The sequence below is a fragment of the Molossus molossus genome, unplaced genomic scaffold, assembly GCF_014108415.1.
Source record: "Molossus molossus isolate mMolMol1 unplaced genomic scaffold, mMolMol1.p scaffold_m16_p_1, whole genome shotgun sequence".
Classification (NCBI taxonomy): domain Eukaryota; kingdom Metazoa; phylum Chordata; class Mammalia; order Chiroptera; family Molossidae; genus Molossus; species Molossus molossus.
In genome coordinates, this window is record NW_023425344.1 from 208,282,810 (window position 1) to 208,287,860 (window position 5,051).

At 48.4% G+C, this 5,051-nt stretch overlaps 1 pseudogene; it reads right to left on the minus strand.

The window, feature by feature from the left end:
- Positions 1 to 806: 806 nt before the first annotated feature.
- On the minus strand, positions 807 to 4,024 carry LOC118623378 (annotated as a pseudogene).
- Positions 4,025 to 5,051: the final 1,027 nt, after the last annotated feature.

Consider the following 5,051-nt stretch of genomic DNA (forward strand, 5'->3'; position numbering starts at 1 on the left):
GTGTAAACAAGTTTAACATGTTATAGTTAATTTGCTTCACTGACATTTATTTATTTATTTATTTTATACAAGCTCTATGTTGCATTATTTTGAAAGTTCAAAAATGGAAACCTATATGTTTAATAATGGGGGTTAGCTAAAATCCATTTTAGAATGAGACTCTTTAAAGGTAAAAAAAAAAAAAACCAGCACAAACAGAAATCCAATTTTGTAAATTAAATATATATACACATAGTAAGAAGCCGTTATACCAAAATATTAAGTTATCTCCATGTGGTAGGATTCTAGATGATTTAATTTTCTTGGCATTTTCCTGATTTCCTATGTTGACCATATTATGATTTTATAATTAGGAAAAAACAGTTAGAAACAAACCAACCAAAGAGAGGAAGGAGCGGAAGGACGGGCTCCGGGGCTGGGCTGGCTCGGACCCCCCAGCTCCTCCCGCCTTGGCGTCCTCACCATCTGGCCCTTCTGATCTGGAGGCATGTGAAGGAGACACTGGCTCCTGACATGGCGTCAGATGAGCGCGGTGCTCCTGCCCCTTCCTCAGCCACAGGAGTCTCCTGCGCCCTCCTAGGGTGGGTCTGGATTTCTCCAAGGGCACACCACGCACAGACCGCCGAGGGGGGTGGTCTGAACCGGATGGGCTCTGCCCTCTCCTGCCAGCGCCGTGGTGGCGGCAAAAGAACTGGCTTTCTCCCAATAAGAATTCTTTCCAACGGTTTAAAAATGAGTCTGTACAAAACCAGCACCACCATTCGGTGCTTCCAGTCCCTGGGGGATTCCAAGGGTCTCTTCCAACACTATCTCTTTGGCAGTTGTGCCTGAAAACCCCTGTCCGACTTCCCAGTTGCAAAGGACATGCTTTTGTTTCCCATTGACTGTTTAATTTTTTTGGCTGCAAGACATTTCTTGCCATATGGGGCCTGCCTGTTTGGATCAAACTGGGAAGAGGGTTTAGATTTGCTGCTTCCAGTGAAAGCCTTGAAATCCGACTTGTGTAGTCATTAGGGGTAAAATCTTTTTCTGGTAAATCTGGTTTTTTTGGCTTCTGGGAAACTTTGAGTCATTTCTTCTCCTGTTTCTGTTCTGTGGCCCTCGGGTCACTCTTTTGCTCCTTCTTCTTGGCGGCGTTTTTTAGGGCAGCCTGCCATCGGACAGACGTGGCCTGCTCCGCCGCTGCTGTGTACTCTTGGTTGGCCTGGTCCCGGGCAGGGGCTTGCTCAGCTGACTTCTTCTGGGCGGTTTCTTTAGATTCTTTCTGTACCTGTACCTGGCTTGCAGCTTCCAGTGGTTGCTGATTTCATAGATTTTTGATGCTGAATCAAACTTTGCTGCCTGGGAAATGTGAGGATAGTGTTCCAGTGAAGGCAGAAACATCCTAAATGGGTTTTTAAAGGATTCCATTATGTTCTGTGCAGCTGTTAATGGACCCTTTCCATTTTCTTCAGCACCAGGTTCACTGAATAATGTGATGACAGTAGTAGCAATAAGGCATTTGGAATCCAGCAGGGCCTCCTCCTCTCTTCTTCCTTCAGGGAAGAGGCTTGCCTGTGTCTGCACTGTCTCAGGCCCTTTGCTTGGGGTGATAAGATAGCCATCTGAAGGGGTGTGGGAGCAGTCATGAGGGCCAAAGAGAACATTCTCCACTCTCTCAGCGTTGGGCAGTGGTCCACTCTTCTTCCCTCCAGCTGCAACTTCAGACTTGAGCAAGGGCACGTCTCAAGCCTGCTGGATTAAAAGATGCATTTCGTTGATCTGCTGCCGTACAAGAGGTGGTACAGGGTGCATCGCAGCAAGCTATGGTGCCCTGAGGGTCCTTAGGCAGTTCTTCGGCTATCTTTAGCATCGTAGGACTTGGCAGTACATATCCATAGCTTTCATCTTCCCTCCGGGTGGTTTTGTCCCCCCAGGCAAACAGCAGCTGGAAGGCGCGGTCAGCTGCTGTGTGTTGAGATGCTTCTTTTTCTTCCTGTGTCGTTCAAGTTAGGACTCATCCGTGAAGATTGGTTTGATGAATTTCTTGAGGCCAACAACCCTGCTCTGCTGCCACACCACCTGCAACTGAGCAGGCTGGCCGTTGCCTCGCTCCCAGAGTTCCAGCCTCATCATAGATGTAACGCAAGTAATGGGTGTCATCTCTGGTGTAGTTGGGCATTTCCTCGGGCAGAGGTCGTGTTCTCCAATCAGCCAGCTGGTACTGCTTGTTTGATTCCCACTGCAGTAGAGTTTCAGCAGATGGTCGAGCGAGTGCCTGCCCAAGTTAAGAAGGCGCGCGGCCTGATGGGTATCAAACATGTTCACTGTGGATGACCCAAAGTCTTTCTGTAGCCATTCTATGTCTGCGTCAGCACCGTGGAAGACCTTGACAATAGCTGGGTCTGTGAGGCTCTCGTTGAGAAGGTACATGTCACTTCGAAGCTCCAGCGTGTCAACAGTGAAGTCTTCTGTCCGGGTGGAAATCTGCGTGAGGCAGGTCAGCCCCAGGACGCCCCCGGAAGAGTGGTGCTCCAAGTCTGCAAGCAAATTCTTGACAGTTCAAGAGCTTTTCATTGAGTTCCACTAGTTCATCCCGGGAGGATACCAAATGGCAGGGTGTTTCTCCCATAGGTCTATGTAGCTGGGGTTGTGGCTTCTGAAGGACTGAATCTGGTGGAGTGAAGTGATCTAGTTCGTATTGATAAGGATGTGCCAACAAGTCCTGCTCCACCTGCTGTGTTCTCTGCCGACAGATGAAATCCGCCAGAGCAGGGGGGCATCCAAGTCCTCAGGACGATACTGTGGGCGCTTCCACCTTTCTCTGGAGAGTGCCTGAGGGAGGGGTTTCTGGGCATTGGGCTTGATGAAGATTTTAGGATGAAATGGAGAGTTGGAATTGTCCATCTTCTTTCGGAATTTAAGCTGAGGTCAGATGATGTTTTTTGCATGAAGCAGCCAGAAAGTTGCAGATTTTGGTTTTTTGCTATATTCTCCTGCCTTACAGTTCTAGCTGGACACTACTGTTTTGGGGACCTGTAGTCCTGTGGGGGGGACAGGCTGTTGATTCTTATTCACACCTGTCAAATACCCACTCGTTCCAGAATGACATCATTGGTATCAACTAGTAAATTAAACTTGTCCTCCAATTCAGTCACTTGACTCTGATCCTTTATGTTGCCTTGAGACCCATGGTACCGCATTACCTCGCTCATGCACTGAAGCAACCTGTCTCCCTGTGTTTCACAAAATGCCTGGAAGCCAGGAAAACTTCAGTAAAAATCATACTCACCGCCAAACTGTGGGAGGCCCCCGGTTGCCTTGGTGACAGCCACTACTGACCTAAGGGCAAACTTCACGAAACTATCCACGTCCGGAAATCCCAGCAGCACCATCTCCTCGTGGACTTGGCCACCCTCGCCGTGGGTAGGGCCTTAGATTCTGCGGGGCTGGGAGGCACCCTCTTTCCAGCTTGTGTGGCTCTTCTCACGAGAGTGTCTCACGGACCTTTAGAAGAATGAAAGGGTTGGTCAAGGGCTTTCTCAACCCTCTTCAATAGAATTGAACTAAAGCCCAAACTCCTGACATCATTTACCTTTTCTCACAATGTTCCTATAAGCATAATTTATATTCTCTGTCCTTGGATTTCTGGGCTAGTTTGGGGAGAAAAAAAATTTAACTCTACCATTGCAAGAGACATCCAGGCTTAGGAAGAAGCTGGGACCCAGACCACCAGAATCCGGGGACTGGTAACACCTCTCGGTGTCCCTGGCCTGAGCAGGAAGAAGCTCACAAAGCTCCTCTCTTCTCCTAGTCCCTCTCCCTTTTTTCTTGAACCCAGGTAGAATGAATTTCTATCTGGTTTGTTCAGTTTTCAGGTTCTGTTTCAACCAAGTTTTCTAGTAGGTACAGTCACAGGGTTTAGAAGACATAAGGGTAAGACTGTCTTCCTTACAGCTCCTCTTCCCTCTGGGTTCGAGTCCTACACCAGGGTCTGTTCCCACATGGGAGGAAATCTTATTCCCTCCTTCCAGTTCTCAGCCATCTCCGTGCTGGGGGCAAGCACATCTGCGTCATTTCTCTCTGTGTCATCTGGCCAGGTGCTGGCAGGTGTGCGTTGGTCAATCTCCAATCAGCATTGAGATTGGAGTTAAAGGCTAACATCCAAGATGCCCAAGGGTGTTATGGGGGATGGTGGAGAAGACTTAACTGGTAAAGAAAGAGAGCCGGATTCACAGCTTCCTTGGTTTGAGACCATATTGCCTAACAGCTTGTATAAAAGGACAACTCCACAAAGTGCCCAAACACTGGAAGAATGTATCAAGGTACTGGTGTCCAACAAGACTGACATGAGTACACTCCTCAGCTGACCCTGGGAGGGGAAAGAATTCTCTGACTAGCCAATGACCCTCAGTTAATTAGAGTCAAGATGTGGACCCAAGCATTTTGGTTGGTGGAACATAAATAAAGTTTTCTTCAACTAGAAGAGGATATAGGAAAGAAAGAAAGGAAGAGGAAAGGAAACGGATGGAAAGGGGGAGAAAAGATGGAACTCAATTTCCAGATAGAAAGGCAAGGGATTGGATTATTTAAGAGGAGATTCCTCCCAGATGGCCTGTGTATATAACCCTTTAAGCCCTCACACCCAGCTCAGCCACACAACTCCTACCTGAACGGAAACTCCGGCCCAAACTCATCCTCAACAACCTTGATTTGAACCACGTAATTTCTGTCTGGAGCTGTCAATCCTGCTCATCCTTGACAACGGCCCATGATGCTTTGCTCTTGAGCTGTCATGTTCCTGGCTTCAACCTGGATCTTCCTGATGAAACCCTCCTTTCTGGCAGTGCTCGCTGCCTCTTCTGCCAGGTCCCTTCTCCACCTCCCAGCCTCCCAGGGAAGGCCACCGCCTTCTCCCTCAGACGTGTTTGGCCCTGAGAGGGAGTGGGCTCCTGTCAGTCACCCAGGGAGTAGGACTTAGAGCAGGGTTTTCCTGACAGTCTCTTCGGAGCCCCCCCAAATCAGTTGGGGGATGCTGGCTTTGAATTAAATTTTCTGTCATTGAGGAAAAT